We start from the raw sequence: 22,560 nt of genomic DNA on the forward strand, positions 1-22,560 counted from the left end.
TAACACACACACTTAATAATACACAGACAACCACCATAACACACACACTTAATACACAGACAACCACCATAACATACACACTTAATAATACACAGACAACCACCATAACACACACACTTAATAATACACAGACAACCACCATAACACACACACTTAATAATACACAGACAACCACCATAACACACACACTTAATAATACACAGACAATCACCATAACACACACACTTAATAATACACAGACAATCACCATAACACACACACTTAATAATACACAGACAATCACCATAACACACACACACACTTAATAATACACAGACAATCACCATAACACACACACGCTCCCACACACAATCAACCCAGCAGTTGCACTGTGCAATCCGAGAGTCAGACAGTTAGTCAGTCAGTCAGTCAGTCAGTCAGTCAGTCAGTCAGTCGTGATTCAGACCTGCCGACAGACAGACAGTCAGTCAGTCAGTCAGTCAGTGATTCAGACCTGTCGACAGTCAGTCAAGTCAGTCAATCAGTCAGTAATTCAGACCTGCCGACAGACAGAGAGAGACAGTAATATAAGCTGTGGTGTATCACAGTGTGTTTGCACAACACCAGACTGTAGTGGCTGAGTTAAAGGGCAATTCCACCACTTTTCAACCTCATTTTCATTATCGCCAGCACAATACCAGTGTATATGGGAAAAATGTTATATCTGATGACATCATCAAAAGAAAACAAAATGTCACAGAGAAGCATGAGGACCTTTCTTATTTTTTTAACCACAGATCATTGAAACGTGCCGTTTTCACATACGTAGAGACACTGGTATTGTGCTGGAGATAATGAATATGAGGTTGAAAAGTGGCGGAATTGCCATTTAAAGGAAAGATTCCCCTATTTTGAATGTTATATAGTTTTTGTGCAGCTCTGAGTGATGTTTTATCGATTACAGGGGTCATTTAATGTTTTAATGTGTATTTGAGCTACTGCCGTTGAAGCTGGCAGAAATACAACTGTCATGATGAGTTTTGTAACATAGTCATCTTTCCTTTAACAATGCTGTGGGGCAAACAAGGAAATACACAAACACTGGATTACTAGAAGTGGCCAACGGCCAGCCGGTATCAGCCTGTTCAAACACGCTAAAGCTAGTTGGGCTAGATAAAGGTATCATAGTTCATATACAGCTAATACTAGCAAGATTAGCTCTCATAATTTTAAACATGGCTAATGCTAGGCAAGTTCAAAAAGAGCTTATACTAAAAGCTTATACTAACTAGGCTAACAAGTGCTCTCACAGTTCAAACACAATGCTAGAATAGGTTAGCTAACTGGTCTCTCAGTTCAAAATGAAATGCTAGCCAGGCTAGATAGATGTCTCACAATTCAAACACAGCCAATGCTAGGCTAGGTTAGCTAGTGCTCTCGTTGTTCAACATTACTGATGCTACCTCTCATAATCAAAACACAGTGGAAGCTCAGGGGATTGTAAGCAAATAGGAAAACTGTAAAACACATTTTAATTAAAAAAAATATTTCTAGGAACTAGTTCCCTGTTCCTGCACTAATGCAAAAGTTCTCTGAATATGTTTTTATGAAAAAAGTGTGTGTCTATGAATATGTTTCAGATGAACACACACACATGAAAGATGTATCTAGCTACGTGTGATGTGTCAGCCTTTGCTGTGAGTGTATTTGATCTGTATATTAGTAAGCTCATGTATAAGTGTGTGTGCGCGTCAGTCTGTATGTATGAGTTTGAGTGTGTGTGTTTGCACTAGCTCTTTACTGAGTGAGTCACACTCATATTGTGCTTCTCTGTTTCTCTCACGTGTCTTTTAGAATCACCAAGGCTGAGGGCCCATTCATCTCTTCTGTCTTTCTCCTCACTTCATCACTCACTTTCCTCCATCACTATCTATCTCTTCCCTTTACCTTTCTCTCTCTCTCCATATTTTCACTCTACCACTTCCATTGGCAGACACACCACCATAAGAAGAAGTGCTCTTATCTCATTTCCCAGTGTCTCTCTAACTCAATTCAATTCAAGGCATGGGAAACATATATTAACATTGCCAAAACAAGTGAAGTAGATAATATACAAAAGTGAAATAAACAATAAAAATTAACAGTAAACATTACACTCACAGAAGTTCCAAAAGAATAAAGACATTACAAATGTCATATTATGTATATATACAGTGTTGTAACAATGTGCAAATGGTTGAAGTACAAAAGGGAACCCTCTCTCTCTACCTCTCTCTTGCACCTCTCTCTCACACCTCTCTGATTCAGAGGGGTTGGGGCTCCCGAGTGGCGCAGCATTCTAAGGCACTGCATCTCAGTGCTAGAGGCATCTCTACAGACCCTGGTTCGATTCCAGGCTGGATCACAACCGGCCGTGATTGGGAGTCCCATAGGGAGGCACACAATTGGCCCAGCGTAGTCCGTGTTAGGGTTTGGCCGGGGTAGGCCATCATCGTAAATAAGAATTTGTTCTTAACTGACTTGCCTAGTTAAATGGTTAAATAATATTTAAAAAATTATAAATGCGGAAGACATTTCAGTTGAATGCATTCAGTTGTACAACTGACTAGGTATTCCCCTTTCCTCTCTGTCTCCCTCCCTCTCTCCACCCCTCAAATCAGTTCATGAGAACCAAAACCCACCAGACTCTATCTCTCCTCTCTCTCTCTCTTCTGTTGCCAGATCAGTCACTGTCACTGGTGTCACTGTGAACAACATACCTAATATAGTAATATATTCTATTCTAGCCTGTCTGGGTCTCCCTGGCTATCCCTGGGTGTGGGGGTGTGTGTGTGTGCCTCGAAGTTGTGGTCCATTAGCTTGACTAATAGGAGCGTACCGGGCCATGACCTACTGTCTGTCTGTCTGTCTCTGCATGCATGTGTCTGTCTGTCTCTGCATATATGTGTGTGTGTGTCTGTCTGTCTCTGCATATATATGTGTGTGTGTGTGTGTGTGTGTGTGTGTGTGTGTGTGTGTGTGTATGTATGTATGTATGTATGTATGTATGTATGTATGTATGCATGTATGTATGTATGTATGTATCTGTGTGTGTGTGTGTGTGTGTGTGTGTGTGTGTGTGTGTGTGTGTGTGTGTGGCTGTGGGCCAGTGAACAGGAACAGGGACGGGGGGAAGAACACTACAGTGTGAGAAACAGCAAGAGGAAGTGAATGGAAAGTTGTATAACAGTGGGCAACACAGCACACACACTCTTACAGTGGTCTTGTTACCAACTGTCTATGTTTACTGAGGCAGGACATGGGAATCAGAGATGAGTGGATTTTATCAAAACAATGTACTGCAAGAAAAGGGAGTGTGTGTGCAAGAGTGTAAGAGAGAGAGAAAGAAAGAAAGAAAAAGAAAGAAAGAAAGAAAGAAAGAAAGAGGGAGAGAGAGAGAGAAAGAGAAAGAGAGAAAGGAAAGGAGAGAGCGTAGAGTGAAAGAGAAACAAAAGGAGAGAGGAAAGAGAGAAGGAGTGTGTATTTATGCCTGTTTGTTTGTGTGTGAGAGATGATAGAACCAAGGAGGGCCTACAGCAGCACCTAGATCTTCTGCCAGACCTGAACCCTGACAGTAAATCTCAGTAAGACCACAATAATGTTGTTCCAAAAAAGGTCCAGTCGCCAGGACCACAAGCACAAATTCCATCTAGACACCGTTGCCCTAGAACACAAAAAACGATACATACCTTGGCCTAAACATCAGCGCCACAGGTAACTTCCACAAAGCTGTGAACGATCTGAGAGACAAGGCAAGAAGGGCATTCTATGCCATCAAAAGGAACATAACATTTCACATACCAATTAGGATCTGGCTAAAAATACTTCAATCAGTTATGGAACCCATTGCACTTTATGGTTGGGAGGTCTGGGGTCCACTCACAAACCAAGAATTCACAAAATGGGACAAACACCAAATTGAGACTCTGCATGCAGAATTCTGCAAAAATATCCTCTGTGTACAACGTAAAACACCAAATAATGCATGCAGAGCAGAATTAGGCCGATACCAGCTAATTATCAAAATCTAGAAAAGAGACGTTAAATTCTACAACCACCTAAAAGGAAGCGATTCCCAAACCTTCCATAACAAAGTCATCACCTACAGAGAGATTAACCTGGAAAAGAGTCCCCTTGTCACGACTGTCGTATAGATGAGACCAAGGCGCAGCGGGTACGTGAATACTCATACTTATTTATTAAAGTGAACACGAAAAAACAATGAACAAAGAACGACAGGAACAGTTTAGCAGGCTAACTAAAAGCAGTGCTAAAACAACTACCCACAAACAAACAAGTGAAAACAAGCTCTTTAAATATGACTTTCAATCAGGAACAACGATGAACAGCTGTTCCTGATCGAGAGCCACAGACCACAAAGAAATATAACCACTAGAAAAACCCTAGAATACAAAAACCAGAACATACACCAAAACCCCGGAACACATAAATAAAACACCCCTCTACAATACACATAACCCCCGAACCACATAAAACAAATACCCTCTGCACGTCCTGACCAAACTACAATAACTAATACTTCCTCTACTGGTCAGGACGTGACATTACCCCCCCCCCCAAAGGTGCAGACCCCGTATGCACCTAAACCAAAAAATAAATAAATAAATAAACCCCTAACTAAAGGGAGGGAAGGGAGGGTGGCTGCCGTCAACGACAGCTCCTGTGCTACACCCCCCCCCCCCCTCCCCAACCCACCTATACTGGAGGTGGCTCAGGTTCCGGTCTACAACCCCCACCCAACCTGTCCACCCCTGCAGAATACTCAGGGCTGTATAGCGTCTCTGGGGGCTCCGGACTGTAGGCCGACTCTGGAAGCTCCAGACTGTAGGCAGACCCACTCTGTTCCGGACCGTAGGCAGACCCGCTCGGCTCCGGACTGTAGGCAGACTCGCTCGGCTCCGGACTGTAGGCAGACTCACTCGGCTCCGGACTGTAGGCAGACTCACTCGGTTCCGGACTGTAGGCAGACTCACTCGGTTCCGGACTGTAGGCAGACTCACTCGGTTCCGGACTGTAGGCAGACTCACTCGGTTCCGGGCTGTAGGCAGACTCACTCGGTTCCGGGCTGTAGGCAGACTCACTCGGTTCCGGACTGTAGGCAGACTCACTCGGTTCCGGACTGTAGGCAGACTCACTCAGTTCCGGACTGTAGGCAGACTCACTCGGTTCTGAGCTGCAGGCCCTCTCACTTGGTTCCGGACTGTAGGCCGTCTTACTCGGTTCCGGACTGTAGACCCTCTCACTCCGTTCCGAACTGTGGGCCGTCTCACTCGACTCTGAACAGTGGGCCGTCTCACTCGACTCTGAACAGTGGGCCGTCTCTCTTGGTTCCAAACTGTAGGCCGTCTCACTCGGTTCCGGGCTATACACTATTACCGGATACTCTGGACGGGGTACTGTTGCCGGATACTCTGGACGGGGCACTGTTGCCGAACACTCTGGACGGGGCACTGTCGTCGGACACTCTGGACGGGGCACTGTCGTCGGACACTCTGGACGGGGCACTGTCGTCGGACACTCTGGACGGGGTACTGTCTCCGGACACTCTGGACGGGGCGCTGTCGTCAGAAGCTCGGGACTGGGCTGCCGCACTGGAAGCCTGATGCGTGGTGCTGGTACTGGAAGTGCCAGTTTGGGGACACGCACCTCAGGGCTAGTGCGGAGAGCGGGAACAGGCTGAGTTGGACTGGGCTGACGCACTGGAGGCCTGGTGCGTGATGCTGGCTGTGGATATACCGGGCCGTGAAGACGCACAGGCGGTCTCGATCGCACCTCCTGCACAACCCGTCCTGGCTGGATGGAACTAGTAGCCCTGTACGAGCGGAGTGCTGGTACAGGGCGAACTGGGCTGTGCAGGGGCCTGATGGTTGCCGTGCGTAGAGCGGGCGTAGGGTAGCCTGGACCTAGGAGGCGCACCGGTGACCAGATGCGCTGCGCAGGCATCCTCCTACCAGGCTGGATGCCCACTCTAGCACGGCACTTGCGAGGGGCTGGGATCACTTGCACTGGACTGTGCGTGCGTATGGGCGAGATCGTGCGCACTTCTGCATACCTCGGCGCCCTCCACTCCATACGATCCTCACAATAAGCACGGGGAGCTGGCTTAGGGCTCACCCTTGGCCCAGCCAAACTACCCGTGTGCCCCCCCCAATTTTTTTTTATTGGGGGTGCCTCTCCGGCTTCCTCGCCAGCCGTGTTCCCCGGTAGCGTTCCCAGTCCTCACCAGACTTCCTCCATGGGCCCTCTCCGGCCAGAATCTGCTCCCACGTCAAAAACTCCCGACAGTCCATATAATTCTCCCTTTGCTCCCTTCTCCGCTGCTTGGTCCGTGGTTGGTGGGTAGTTCTTTCACGACTGTCGTATAGATGAGACCAAGGCGCAGCGGGTACGTGAATACTCATACTTATTTATTAAAGTGAACACGAAAAAACAATGAACAAAGAACGACAGGCACAGTTTAGCAGGCTAACTAAAAGCAGTGCTAAAACAACTACCCACAAACAAACAAGTGAAAACAAGCTCTTTAAATATGACTCTCAATCAGGAACAACGATGAACAGCTGTTCCTGATCGAGAGCCACAGACCACAAAGAAATATAACCACTAGAAAAACCCTAGAATACAAAAACCAGAACATACACCAAAACCCCGGAACCAACCCCCGAACCACATTAAACAAATACCCTCTGCCACGTCCTGACCAAACTACAATAACTAATACTCCCTCTACTGGTCAGGACATGACACCCCTAAGCAAGCTGGTCATGAGACTCTGTTCATAAACACAAACAGAACCCACAGAGCCCCAGGACAGCAACACAATTAGACCTAACCAAATCATGAGAAAACAAAAAGATAATTCTTTCCAATGTGTCAAGTAATTAACAAAAAAACAGAGCAAACTAGAATGTTATTCGGCCCTAAACAGAGAGTACACAGTGGCAGAATACCTGACCACTGTGACTGACCCAAACTTAAGGAAAGGTTTGACTATGTACAGACTCAGTGAGCATAGCCTTGCTATTGAGAAAGGCTGCTGTAGGCAGACCTGGCTCTCAAGAGAAGACAGGCTATGAGCACACTGCCAACAAAATGAGGTGGAAACTGAGCTGCACTTCCTAACCTCCTGACAAATGTATGACCATATTAGACCAACACATATTTCCCTCAGATTACACAGACCCACAAAGAATTCGAAAACAAACCCGATTATGATAAACTCCCATATCTACTGGGTGAAATACCACAGTGTGCCCTCACAGCAGCAAGCTTTGTGAACTGTTGCCACAAGAAAAGGGCAACCAGTGAAGAACAAACACCATTGTAAACACAACCCATATTTATGTTTATTTACTTTCCCTTATGTACTTTAACCATTTGCACATCTTTATAACACTATATACATAATGACATTTGTAATGTCTTTATTCTTTTGGAACTTCTGTGAGAGTAATGTTTAATGTTCATTTTTATAGTTTATTTCACTTTCGTATATTATCTACTTCATTTGCTTTGGCAATGTTAACATATGTTTCCCATGCCAAAAGCCCTTTGAATTGAATTGGAGAGAGAGTGTGTTTGTGCACTCAAAATGTCATTGAGTTTAGCCTGCCTTGCATAACACACATTCCATATAGGCTTCTATTTGGACGTTTTTCTTACTGTCTAAGATTCAGATGAAACACTTCTGTACCATTTACACTAAATACCCAGTTTATAGTAACCAACCCTGTATGTATCTTCACATGTACAAGTCTCATGTAGCCTTATCACCAAAACTACACTGAACAAAAATATAAACACAACATGTGAAGTGTTGGGCCCATGTTTCACGAGCTGAAATAAAAGATCCCAGAAATGCACAGAAAGCTTATTTCTCTCACATTTTGTGCATTAATTTGTTTACATGTCTGTTAGTGAGCATTTCTCCTTTGCCAAGATAATCCATCCACCTGACAGGTGTGGTATATCAAGAAGCTGATTAGACGGCATGATCATTACACAGGTGCGCCTCGTGCAGGTAACAATAAAAGGCCACTCTAAAAGTGCCGTTTTTTCACACAACACAATGCTACGGATGTCTCAAGTTTTGAGGGAGCGTGCTATTGGTATTCTGACTGCAGGAATGTCCACCAGAGCGGTTGCCAGATCATTTAATGTTAATTTCTCTACCATAAGCCACCTCCAATGTCGTTTTAGAGAATTTGGCAGTACATCCAACTGGCCTCACAATTGCAGACCATGTGTAACCACGCCAGCCCAGGACCTCCACATCTGGCTTATTCACCTGCAGGATCGTCTGAGCCTGCCACCCGGACAGCTGATGAAAATGTGGGTTTGCACAACCGAAAAAGTTCTGCACAAACTGTCAGAAACAGTCTCAGGGAAGCTCATCTGCGTGCTGGTCGTCCTCACCAGGGTCTTGACCTGACTGCAGTTCAGCATCGTAACCAACTTCAGTGGGCACATGCCCCCCTTCGATGGCCACTGGCACGCTGGAGAGGTGTGCTCTTCACAGATGAATCCCGGTTTCAACTGTACCGGGCAGATGGCTGTACAATATGATCTTGTTGCCAACTGATGCACATTCATAAATCAGCACTGCAGAGCTCTCCATGTCCTATGCCGTGCCCTGATTGTATTACTGTTGATGATATCTGGAAATGTGCATGTACACCCTGGCCCATCTACCATTGCTAGTCCCAATTCTGACTTGTGCTCTGATATCTGCTTCACTGATTTCTGCTCTCGTTAAAGCCTGGGTCTTCTGCACGTTAACACTAGAAGCTTATTAACTAAAATGGATCAATTGAAAGTGTAGGTCCACAGCTCCAATCCAGATGTGTTGGTCATTACTGAGACGTGGTTAAGGAAGAGTGTTTTGAATACTGATGTTAACCTTTCTGGTTATAACTTTTTTCGGCAAGACAGATCTTCCAAAGGTGGTGGAATGGCAATCTTTACCAAGGATCACCTTCTGTGCTCGGTTGTCTCCACCAAGTCTGTCCGCAAACAATTTCATTTGCTGGTTTTGAGCATTAAACTGTCAAATAGCTCTTTGTTGACTGTTGCTGGGTGCTATCGGCCTCCATCAGCACCGGCCTGTACCCTACCTGCCCCAAGCTCTCTCCTGGCCCCTTACACTAAGTCTGAATTTGTCCTGCTAGGTGACCTAAACTGTGACATGCTTACACCAGCTGACCAAGTCCTAAAGCAATGGGACTCCCTAAATCTCTCTCAGATTATTACCAATCCCACAAGGTATGACTCCAAACACCCATCAAAGGCTACTCTTCTTGATGTTATCCTCATAAATAATCCTGATAGGTGTCAGTCTGGTGTTTTCTGTAATGACCTTAGTGATCACTGTTTTACAGCCTGTGTTCGTAATGGCTGCTCAGTGAAACGACCTATCCTGATTTGTCATACAGTGAGGGAAAAAAGTATTTGATCCCCTGCTGATTTTGTACGTTTGCCCACTGGCAAAGAAATGATCAGTCAATAATTTTAATGGTAGGTTTATTTGAACAGTGAGAGACAGAATAACAACAAAAAATCCAGAAAAACGCATGTCAAAAATGTTATAAATTGATTTGCATTTTAATAAGGGAAATAAGTATTTGACCCCTCTGCAAAACATGATTTAGTACTTGGTGGCAAAACCCTTGTTGGCAATCACAGAGGTCAGACGTTTCTTGTAGTTGGCCACCAGGTTTGCACACATCTCAGGAGGGATTTTGTCCCACTCCTCTTTGCAGATGTTCTCCAAGTCATTAAGGTTTCGAGGCTGACGTTTGGCAACTCGAACCTTCAGCTCCCTCCACAGATTTTCTATGGGATTAAGGTCTGGAGACTGGCTAGGCCACTCCAGGACCTTAATGTGCTTCTTTTTGAGCAACTCCTTTGTTGCCTTGGCTGTGTGTTTTGGGTCATTGTCATGCTAGAATACCCATCCACGACCCATTTTCAATGCCATGGCTGAGGGAAGGAGGTTCTCACCCAAGATTTGACGGTACATGGCCCAGTCCATCGTCCCTTTAATGCGGTGAAGTTGTCCTGTCCCCTTAGCAGAAAAACACCCCCAAAGCATAATGTTTCCACCTCCATGTTTGACGGTGGGGATGGTGTTCTTGGGGTCATAGGCAGCATTCCTCCTCCTCCAAACACGACGAGTTGAGTTGATGCCAAAGAGCTCCATTTTGGTCTCGTCTGACCACAACACTTTCACCCAGTTGTCCTCTGAATCATTCAGATGTTCATTGGCAAACTTCAGACGGGCATGTATATGTGCTTTCGTGAGCAGGGGGACTTTGCGGGCACTGCAGGATTTCAGTCCTTCACGGCGTAGTGTGTTACCAATTGTTTTCTTGGTGACTATGGTCCCAGCTGCCTTGAGATCATTGACAAGATCCTCCCGTGTAGTTCTGGGCTGATTCCTCACCGTTCTCATGATCATTGCAACTCCATGATGTGAGATCTTGCATGGAGCCCCAGGCCGAGGGAGACTGACAGTTCTTTTGTGTTTCTTCCATTTGCGAATAATCGCACCAACTGTTGTCACCTTCTCACCGAGCAGCTTGGCGATGGTCTTGTAGCCCATTCCAGCCTTGTGTAGGTCTACAATCTTGTCCCTGACATCCTTGGAGAGCTCTTTGGTCTTGGCCATGGTGGAGAGTTTGGAATCTGATTGATTGATTGATTGCTTCTGTGGACAAGTGTCTTTTATACAGGTAACAAACTGAGATTAGGAGCACTCCCTTTAAGAGAGTGTGCTCCTAATCTCAGCTCGTTACCTGTATAAAAGACACCTGGGAGCCAGAAATCTTTCTGATTGAGAGGGGGTCAAATACTTATTTCCCTCATTAAAATGCAAATCAATTTATAACATTTTTGACATGTGTTTTTCTGGATTTTTTTGTTGTTATTCTGTCTCTCACTGTTGAAATAAACCTACCATGAAAATTATAGACTGATAATTTCTTTGTCAGTGGGCAAACGTACAAAATCAGCAGGGGATCAAATACTTTCTTCCCTCACTGTAGTTGCTTGCTAAAAAACTTAAATGAGCAAGCCTTCATTCATGAACTGGCCTCTGTAAAATGGTATAGAATCAGCTTGATCCCCTCTGTCGAAGACACTTGGACATCATTTTTTTATATTTTCAGTAGTATTGTTAACAAACACGCCCGCATAAAGAAAATTTGAATTAAAAACAACCGTGATCTTGCAGAGTTACTCTACCTCAAGAATTGCATTTGGTGAAAGGCTCGGCACACGCATACTCAGGCTGACTGGCTCTCGTTCAGGCAAATGCGAAATAAATGCACTCAGGCTATCCGGAAGGCCAAAGTTAGTTACTTTAACCTCCCTGGGCAAGGTGGGACGTTTGCATCCCACCAAGTCAACAGCCAGTGGAATCGCGTCTCGCGAAATACAAATACCTCATAAATGTTATAACTTCAATTTTTCAAACATATGACTATTTTACACCATTTTATAGATACACTTCTCCTGAATCGAACCACGTAGTCCGATTCCAAAAAGGCTTTACAGCGAAAGCAAAACATTAGATTATGTTAGGAGAGTACCCTGCCAAAAATAATCACACAGCCATTTTCAAAGCAACTAGCATGCATCACAAATACCCAAAACACAGCTAAATGCAGCACTAACTTTTGACGATCTTCATCAGATGACACTCCTATGACATCATGTTACACAGTACATGCATTTTTTGTTCGATAAAGTTCATATTTATATATAAAAACAGCATTTTACATCGGTGCGTGACGTTCAGAAAATATTTTCCCTCAAATACTGCCGGTGAATCAGCGCCACAATTGACAAAAATACTTGTAATAAACATTGATACAAAATTAAACTGTCATTCAAAGAATTATAGATGAACATCTCCTTTATGCAAACGCTATGAAAGATTTCAAAAAAGCTTCACGAGGAAAGTACTCTTTGCAATAATCTGAGTACTGAGCTCAGAAAAATACACTAGGCTATACAGATAGCCGCCATCTTGGAGTCATCTAAAATCAAACATTGCATTAGAAAGATTCCCTTCCCTTTGATCATCTTCATCAGAAGGCACTTCCAGGAATCCCAGGTCCACAACAAATGTTGTTTTGTTCGATAAAGTCCATAATTTATGTCCAAATAACTCCTTGTTGTTCGTGCGTCCAGTAAGCTACTCCAAGTGTAGAAAGCGCGCGGACGATGTCGCGACGAAAAGTAAAAAAAAGTTGTATTTACGTTTGTTCAAACATGTCAAACGTTGTAAAACATCAATCTTTAGGGCCTTCAGAACGTGAAGATTCAATAATATTTCAACCGGACGGTTCCTGTGTCTTGAAAAAGGTTTTGGAACGGGAGGATCCTCCCTCGTGAACGCGCCCCAAGACGTGATGTCACCCCCTGCCTCAACAACTTCCCCTCCTTGTCATTCGGGCTCTGTTCATCGTAGAAGCTTCAAACAACTTTGTAAAGACTGTCGACATCTAGTGGAAGCCGTAGGAAGTGCACAATTATTACTACATCACTGTGTATTCAATAGGAAACGACTTGAAGAGAGCCCATGCATCCAGATCTCCACTTCCTGGTAGGATTTCTCTCAGGTTTTTGCTTGCCATATGAGTTCTGTTATACTCACAGACACCATTCAAATGGTTTTAGAAACTTCCGAGTGTTTTCTATCCAAATCTACTAATAATATACATATCCTAGCTTCTGAGTTTGAGTAGGAGGCAGTTTAATATGGGCACATCTTTTTCCCGAAATTGTCAATACTGCCCCCTAGCCCCAACAGGTTAACCTTTCTCTCCTTTCTGGAGAGGTTCTCATTGCTTGGAAGGCAGCCACGGTTCGTCCTTTATTTAAAAGGGGAAATCAAGCTGATCCTAACTGTTATAGGCCTATTTCGATTTTGCCCTGTTTATCAAAAGTGTTTCTTGATGTCTATAGTATTTTCTCTGGTATGCAATCTGGTTTACACTCAGGTTATGGATGTGTCACTGCAACCTTAAACGTCCTCAATGATGTAACCATTGCTCTTGATTCTAAGCAATGTTGTGCAGCTATTTTTATTGACTTGGCCAAAGCTTTTGATACAATAGACCATTCCATTCTTGTGCGCCGGCTAAGGAGTATTGGTGTCTCTGAGGGGTCTTTGGCCTGGTTTGCTATCTACCTCTCTCAAAGAGTGCAGTGTATAAAGTCAGAAAATCTGCTGTCTTAGCCACTGCCTGTCACCAAGGGACTACCCCAAGGCTCAATCCTAGGCCCCACGCTCTTCTCAATTTCCATCCACAACATAGCTCAGGCAGTAGGAAGCTCTCTTATCCATTTATATGCAGATGATACAGTCTTATACTCAGCTGACCCCTCCCCGGATTTTGTGTTAAATTCTCCACAACAAAGCTTTCTTAGTATCCAACAAGCTTTCTCTACCCTTAACCTTGTTCTGAACACCTCCAAAACAAAGGTCATGTGGTTTGGTAAGAAGAATGCCCCTCCTCCCAAAGGTGTTATTACTACCTCGGAGGGTTTAGAGCTTGAGGTAGTCACCTCATACAAGTACTTGGGAGTATGGCTAGACGGTACACTGTCCTTCTCTCAGCACATATCAAAGCTGCAGGCTAAAGTTAAATCTAGACATGGTTTCCTCCATTGTAATTGCTCCTCTTTCACCCCAGCTGCCAAACTAACCCTGATTCTGATGACCATCCTACCCATGCTAGATTACGGAGACATCATTTATAGATCGTTGGAATCGAACCCACAACCCTGGCGTTGCAAACACCATGCTCTACCAACTGAGCCACCCATTCTGCCAGTCACATTCTGTTAAAGGTCCCCAAAGCACACACATCCCTCGATCGCTCCTCTTTTCAGTTCGCTGCATCTAACGACTATAACGAGCTGCAACAAGCACTCAAACTGGACAGTTTTATCTCAATCTCTTAATTCAAAGACTCAATCATGGACACTCTTACTGACAGTTGTGGCTGCTTTGTGTGAAATATAGTTGTCTCTACCTTTTTGCCCTGTTGTCTGTGCCCAATAATGTTTGTACCATGTTTTGTGCTACTACCATGTTGTGTTGCTACCATGTTGTTGTCATGTTGTGCTTCTACCATGCTGTGTTGTCATGTGTTGCTGCCTTGCTATGTTGTTGTCTTAGGTCTCTCTATATGTAGTGTTGTGTTGTCTCTCTTGTCGTGATGTGTGTTTTGTCCTTTAACCTGTTGGGGCTAGGGGGCAGTATTGAGAATTTTGAAAAAAACATGTGCCCATTTTTAACTGCCTCCTACACCAACTCAGAAGCTAGGATATGCATATTATTACCAGATTTGGATAGAAAACACTCTGAATTTTCTAAAACTGTTTGAATGGTGTCTGTAAGTATAACAAAACTCATATGGCAGGCAAAAACCTGAGAAAACAATAATAATTTTGTGGCTGTACTATTTTTTTGTCTGTCATTGTTAATAGATACCACAGTGACAAAGGATTCATTTCGCACTTCCTACGGCTTCCACTAGATGTCAACGATCTTTATAAAGTTGTTTGAAGCGTCTATGATGAATAGAGACCGGATGACAAGGAAGAGAAGTTGACCTCCCTGGGATGTCGTCACTTCATTATTGGCTGCACCTGCGCAATCATGTGATGCGATACATTTTTCAAATACGTTTTTCAAGACACAGGAGAGGTCGGGTTGAAATATTACTGATGTTTCACATTAAAAATGGCTCTAAAGATTGATGCTAAACAACGCTTGACATGTTTGAACGAACGTAAATAGATTTCTTTTTTTTTTTTTTACTTTTCGCCGTGACTCCCCCCCCCCCCTACTTTTTAGTAGCCTACCGAAGCGCTAACAACTTGGAGTTATTTGGACATCAATTATGAACTTTGTTGAAAGAAACCACATTTGTTGTGGACATGGGAGTCCTGGAAGTGCCAATGGATGAAGATAATCAAAGGTAAGGGATTATTGACAATAGTAATTTTGATATTACATGGTTACAAGATGGTGCTAACCTGTATAGCCTAGCCTATTGTTCTTAGCACAGCACCCGGTTTATTGCAAATTGTGATTTCCCAGTAAAGTTATTTTGAAATCTGGCAATGCAGTAGCATTTACGAAATGTTAAACTATGAATATTTGAATGACAATATTATAATTTACCAATGTTTTCGAATAGTAATTTTGTAATTTGTAACGTTGTTCACCGGAAGCATTTCAGAGAAGAAAAAAATCTGAATTTCACCGCTACTGTAAAATGCTGTTTTTGGATATAAATATGAACTTGATGGAACAAAAAATGCATGTATTGTATAACATAATGTCCTAGGAGTGTCATCTGATGGAGATTGTCAAAGGTTAGTGCATAATTTTAGCTGATTTCTGCTTTTGGTGACGCCTGACCTTGAATTGAAAATGGATGTTTGTACTTTTGTGGCTATGTACTGTCCTAACATAATCTAACTTTATGCTCTTGCCGTAAAGCCTCTTTGAAAATCGAACAATGTGGTTAGATTAAGGAGATGTTTATCTTTTAAATTGTGTAAAATAGTTGATTGTTTGAGAAATTGAAATTATTAGATTTTTGATGTTTTGAATTTCCAGCCTTGCTAGCAATCCCGTCTCAGGGTTCATTGCTACCCCCTAGCCCCAACAGGATATTTATATATACAGCTGTGGAAAAAATTAAGAGACCACCGCAATATCAGTTTCTCTGGTTTTACTATTTATAGGTATGTGTTTGGGTAAAATGAACATTTTTGGTTTATTCTATAAACTACTGACAACATCCAAATTCCAAATAAAAATACTGTCATTTAATGCATTTATTTGCAGAAAATTACAATTGGTCAAAATAACTAAAAAGATGCAGTGTTGTCAGATCTTGAATAATGCAAAGAAAATAAGTTCATATGCATTTTTAAACAACACAATACTAATGTTTTAACTTAGGAAGAGTTCAGAAATCAATATTTGGTGGAATAACCTTGATTTTCAATCACAGTTTTCATGCGTCTTGGCATGTTCTCCACCAGTCTTTCACATTGATGTTGGGTGACTTTATGCCACTCCTGGCACAAAAATTCAAGCAGCTCAGCTTTGTTTGATGGCTTGTGACCATCCATCTTCCTCTTGATCACATTCCAGAGGTTTTCAATGGGGTTCAGGTCTGGAGATTGTGCTGGCCATGACAGGGTCTTGATCTGGTGGTCCTCCATCCACACCTTGATTGGCCTGGCTGTGTGGCATGGAGCATTGTCCTGCTGGAAAAACCAATCCTCAGAGTTGGGGAACATTGTCAGAGCAGAAGGAAGCAAGTTTTCTTCCAGGACAACCACATTTCACAGTGGGTGCGAGTGCTGGAGAGGTCTACAAGCCACAGTGTCTCCACCCACTGTGTAATTTGGTGGAGGATCGGTGATGATCTGGGGGTGCTTCAGCAAGGCTGGAATGGGGGCAGATTTGTCTTTGTGAAGGACACATGAATCAAGCCATGTACAAGGTTGTCCTGGAAGAAAATGTGCTTCCGTCTGCTCTGACAATGTTCCCCAACTCTGAGGATTGTTTTTTCCAGCAGGACAATGTTCTTAACTGACTTGCCTAGTTAAATAAAATCAAATAAAATATATAAAAAATATTTAAAAAATGGCAGACAGCATGTATGGCATCGTGTGGGCTTGCGGTTTGCTGATGCCAACGTTGTGAACAGAGTGCCCCATGGTGGTAGTGGGGTTATGGTATGGACAGGCATAAGCTATGGACAACGAACACAATTGCATTTTATCGATGTCAGTTTGAATGCACAGAGATACCATGATGAGATCCTGAGGCCCATTGTCGTGCCATTCATCCCCCGCCATCACCTCATGTTTCAGCATGATAATGCACGGCCCCAAGGATCTGTACACAATTCCTGGAAGCTGAAAATGTCCCAGTTCGGCCTCCCGAGTGGCGCAGTGGTCTAAGGCACTGCATCTCAGTACTAGCTGTGCCACCAGAGACTCTGGGTTCGAGCCCAGGCTCTGCCGCGACCGGGAGGTCCATGGGGCGATGCACAATTGGCCCATCGTCGTCCGGGTTAGGGAGGGCTTGGCCGGCAGGGATATCCTTGTCTCATCGCGCACTAGAGACTCCTGTGGCGGGCCGGGCGCAGTGCACGCTGACCAGGTCTAAAAAAAAGGGCTAAAAAAAAGAAAATGTCCCAGTTCTTCCATGGCCTGCATACTCATCAGACATGTCACCCATTGAGCATGTTTGGGTATTCCAGATCGATGTGTACGACAGCGTGTTCCAGTTTCCGCCAATATCCAACAACTTCACAGAGCCATTAAAGAGGCGTGGGACAACAACCAAGTGGGCCACAATCAACAGCATGATCAACTCTATGAGAAGGAGAGGCAAATGGTGGTCACACCAGATACTGAGTGGTTTTCTGATCCATGCCCCTACTTTTTTTTTAAGGTATCTGTGACCAACAGATGCATATCTGTATTCCCAGTCATGTGGAATCCATAGATTAGGGCCTAATTTATTTATTTCAATTGCCTGATTTCCTTATTTGAACTGTAATTGTTGCATGTTGCGTTTATATTTTTGTGCGATAGGCTGTTTTCAGCTACCAGATCTCAGTCTCACGTCAGAATTAGACGTTCATCCATGTTTCTCAAACGTCAAATTTCAAAGTCTTTATTCTTAAGGTTGGGCATTACCTCCGAATGGTTAAGGTAAGGGTTAAGGTTTGGGATAGGCTTAAAACAAAAATTGAAAAAGCAACTTTCTGTCGCTGGATTCGGACACGAAACCTTTTGAACCAGAGGCAGATGCTTACGCCCATCTTCCATCCCCGTCCACAACGCCGAAACCTACTTGAAGGTAACATCGCTCACTGTTACCACTAGTGGCCGGTTTCCACGTCATCTCCTGACGTCCTCAGACATGGATGGACGTTGAATACTGACTTGTATCACGGGTGACCTGGCTGGTTTTCAAAGCAAAACAGGTTTCATATAGCTAAAAATACATTTTCCCAGACGTATCAAAATAAAAAAAAAAGGGTGTGCCTGTGTTTATGTATTGTGGTGTGTCTGCAAATGGAAGTGGATGCGTGTCCAACATAGTTGGAAGGAAAAGCTATAGAGCTGGAATCATGTCAATATAAACTTCCCTAATAACCCTATACTCTTTGTGTCAACCCTCTCTAGGATGTACATCTATCCAGTCAGTGTATGGGAGGAACACTTAGCTTGCCAGCCTGACACACAAACACTGAGAGGAACACTTAGGCCTGACACACTTTAGCCTTTAATGCACCTGATGGATTCTATTGATTCTGTATAATACACAGGCTGCTGGGCACACACATACACACAATCCCAGTGAAGAACACACACACACGATGAAGGGACACACACACACACACACACACACACACACACACACACACACACACAAAAACTATGGCTGCTGTGGAGACAGAAATAGACAGTGCAGAAACAAGGTGTCTTTCTCTTTCTGATACCCACTTATTTTGACTCTATGAATGAATACACACACACACGTACACTTTCTCTCTCTTTCTTACTCTTTCCAACCCAAAGGCCATTGGTGTCCTTGAGAAGAAACCTGAGTAAACTCCAAACTGTTCGAAACCAAACATTTTTTTTAACCTTTTTTTTAACTAGGCAAGTCAATTAAGAACAAATTCTTATTTACAATGACGGCCTACCGGGGAACAATGGCGGTCTACCGGTGAACAATGGCGGTCTACCGGGGAACAATGGCGGTCTACCGGGGAACAATGGCGGTCTACCGGGGAACAATGGCGGTCTACCGGGGAACAATGGCGGTCTACCGGGGAACAATGGCGGTCTACCAGGGAACAATGGCGGCCTACCGGTTCTGCCCCTGGCTGCTTTGTTCAGGGGCAGAACGACATATTTTTACCTTGTCTGCTCGGGGATTCAATCCAGCAACCTTTCGGTTACTGGCCAAATGCTCTAACCACTAGGCTACCTGCCAGCCCAATGAGAGAGTACAGACAAAGGAGGGAGAGAGATGGAGAGTGAGGGAGGGAAAGAAGATAGTTCCTGCAGACCGTTTCCTGAGAGAGAGAGTGAGACCAGACAGGGAGGGCATGAGGGGACATATGTGCCAGGTGTTTATAGCCCAGCCAGTTGGCATTGGCAACACCGATTTCTCTAGGGAAGAGAAAGAGGAAAAGAGAGAGAGAGAGTAAGAGAGAGGAAGACAGAGAGCGAGAGAGAGGAAGAGAGAGCGAGAGAGAGGAAGAGAGAGCGAGAGAGAGGAAGAGAGAGTGAGAGAGAGGAAGAGAGAGCGAGAGAGAGAGCGAGTGCGAGTGTGTGTGTGTGTTTACATGTGCATGAGAGAGGGGCCTATACCCTGCTGGCAGCGATACTTTGGGGGACAGGGGGTAAGGAGAGGGGGGAGGAGGGAGAGAGAGGCCCATGCCCTGAAATACTGTTGGGGAGAGGGGGTAAGGAAAGGGGGGAGGAGGGGAAGTCCACTAGAGATATGGCTTGAGGGTGAGAGTGAGTGTTTAAAATTCAATTGAGCGCTAATGGCATGTTTATCAGTTAATGAGAGAGGGAGAGCCAGAGAAGTGAGAGGGAGGAAGAGAGGGAGAGAGAGGGAGAGAGAGAGAGAGGGAGTGAGAGAAGGAAAGGCAGAGAGAAAGAGCAAGAGAGAGGGACAGATGCATACATAAACAAACATGTGTCAGCTGCCCTGGGTTAATGATCAAAGCAAATGCTGCATACCAATACTGAAGGGGAGGAACAGCAACAAATACTCCCTTGTATACATACACACGCACGCTTGCACGTACACATTCTAGGGTTGGCCATTATCTAGATTTTCATACCATCATACTGTTCCTGTACCAAGGGCCGCTATTTCCCTAAACACACACCCCTCCCTGAAATGCAGAGTTGGTCCCCTAAGAGGGCAGTACCACCCACGGTTCTGCTGCCTACATCTGGTGTCCTGATGTCCCTACAGCCTGTAATGATGACCACATCCCCACTAGACAAGGATAGCACATTCACACTATAGGCCGACACAAATAAATGTATATATACACACACACTGAGATGGAGGGATACACACACACACACACACCCACACCCACACCCACACACACACACAAACTAACACAAGCAGACAACACACACACACACACACTGTAACGTCTGCTACCAACGCAGACTCTCAAACACATAGACCCCTGAATGCAGCTCACTCTCTAGGTCCCAATCACCTGTAATCCTGATCTGCTGTTCACACACCTGCATGTCACTCTCACACACTATTCAGTTCAGTTCTTTAAACCCCATCATTGTGAGGTATTGTCAGTCTCGTGACACACTTCTATTCAGAGCTCTGTTTTTCACTTAATTTAATCATCCCGTGTATGATAGTTTTTGCCTGCCTCACTAACGATGCCTGCCTTTCCCTGCCTGTACTTTAGCCTATCGGATTTCCTGTTATCTACCTATTGCCTGATCTCCCGGATGACGTTACCAGCCTTTTCTCTGCCTGTACTGTTGCCTTTTTGGACCCCCTGTGTATGATCTTCTGCCTGCCCCTGGACCCAGCTACCTGCCTCCTCCTGTGGTCCTTACAATAAACACCTGCTGCTCCCTGCGCTTGAAACCAGCTCTCTGTCTCCCATCGTGTTCATTACACACACACACTAGTGCATAAGCAGACAAACACACAGTATCATACAAAGTATCATTGGCGCCCTGTATGTGTGTGTGTGTGTGTGTGTGTGTGTGTGTGTGTGTGTGTGTGTGTGTGTGTGTGTGTGTGTGTGTGTGTGTGTGTATTTTGTTTTAGAGGAGATCCCCTGTATAGAGGAGACCCCCTGTATAGAGGAGACGCCCTGTATAGAGGAGCCCTCCTGTATAGAGGAGACCCCCTGTATAGAGGAGACCCCCTGTATAGAGGAGACCTCCTGTATAGAGGAGACCCCCTGTATAGAGGAGCCCTCCTGTATAGAGGAGACCCCCTGGATAGAGGAGACCCCCTGTATAGAGGAGCCCTCCTGTATAGAGGAGACCCCCTGGATAGAGGAGACCCCCTGTATAGAGGAGACCCCCTGTATAGAGGAGACCTCCTGTATAGAGGAGACGCCCTGTATAGAGGAGACGCCCTGTATAGAGGAGACCCCCTGGATAGAGGAGACGCCCTGTATAGAGGACACGCCCTGTATAGAGGAGACGCCCTGTATAGAGGAGACCCCCTGTATAGAGGAGACCCCCTGTATAGAGGAGACGCCCTGTATAGAGGAGACCTCCTGTATAGAGGAGACGCCCTGTATAGAGGAGACCCCCTGTATAGAGGAGACGCCCTGTATAGAGGAGACGCCCTGTATAGAGGAGACCCCCTGTATAGAGGAGACGCCCTGTATAGAGGAGACCCCCTGTATAGAGGAGCCCTCCTGTATAGAGGAGACCCCCTGTATAGAGGAGACCCCCTGTATAGAGGAGACCCCCTGTATAGAGGAGACCCCCTGTATAGAGGAGACGCCCTGTATAGAGGAGACCCCCTGTATAGAGGAGACCCCCTGTATAGAGGAGCCCTCCTGTATAGAGGAGACCCCCTGTATAGAGGAGACGCCCTGTATAGAGGAGACCCCCTGTATAGAGGAGACCTCCTGTATGTATGACTCAGTTGGATCTTCAGTGAACACTGCAGTATTATACTCCCAAGCCTCACGCACTATTAAATGTTCATGACAGGAGATAAACACAAACACAGACGCATGCCAACACACACACACACACCAGGGTTTTCGTTAGGAAAATGTGGCGCTGGACATTTGACCGGCAGCATTTTAATTTACTGGACCCATATGCATTGGGTACGTAGTCTGATTAGGGCGTCCATCCACAGTTCTCAAAATGACAGAAATCGATTTACATTACGGTAATTCATATTAACAGAACATGCAAGTCAAGGATGCAATGATCTGAGGCCCTTCTTACTGAATTCTGATGTGAGGCCCTTCTTACTGAATTCTGATGTGAGGCCCTTCTTACTGTATTCTGATGTGAGGCCCTTCTTACTGAATTCTGATGTGAGGCCCTTCTTACTGAATTCTGATGTGAGGCCCTTCTTACTGAATTCTGATGTGAGGCCCTTCTTACTGAATTCTGATGTGAGGCCCTTCTTACTGTATTCTGATGTGAGGCCCTTCTTACTGTATTCTGATGTGAGGCCCTTCTTACTGAATTCTGATGTGAGGCCCTTCTTACTGAATTCTGATGTGAGGCCCTTCTTACTGTATTCTGATGTGAGGCCCTTCTTACTGTATTCTGATGTGAGGCCCTTCTTACTGAATTCTGATGTGAGGCCCTTCTTACTGAATTCTGATGTGAGGCCCTTCTTACTGTATTCTGATGTGAGGCCCTTCTTACTGTATTTTGATGTGTGGCCCTTCTTACTGAATTCTGATGTGAGGC

The 22,560-nt window shown here is 44.6% G+C and overlaps 1 protein-coding gene across 1 annotated transcript in view; it reads right to left on the minus strand.

Annotated features, from left to right (window-relative positions):
* LOC106590466 (adenylate cyclase type 9) overlaps positions 1 to 22,560 on the minus strand; it is a 108,763-nt gene that overhangs the window by 16,610 nt on the left and 69,593 nt on the right. The gene's annotated exons all lie outside the window — the stretch shown is intronic.

The sequence above is a fragment of the Salmo salar genome, chromosome 02 (genome assembly GCF_965601325.2).
Source record: "Salmo salar chromosome 02, fSalSal1, whole genome shotgun sequence".
Classification (NCBI taxonomy): domain Eukaryota; kingdom Metazoa; phylum Chordata; class Actinopteri; order Salmoniformes; family Salmonidae; genus Salmo; species Salmo salar.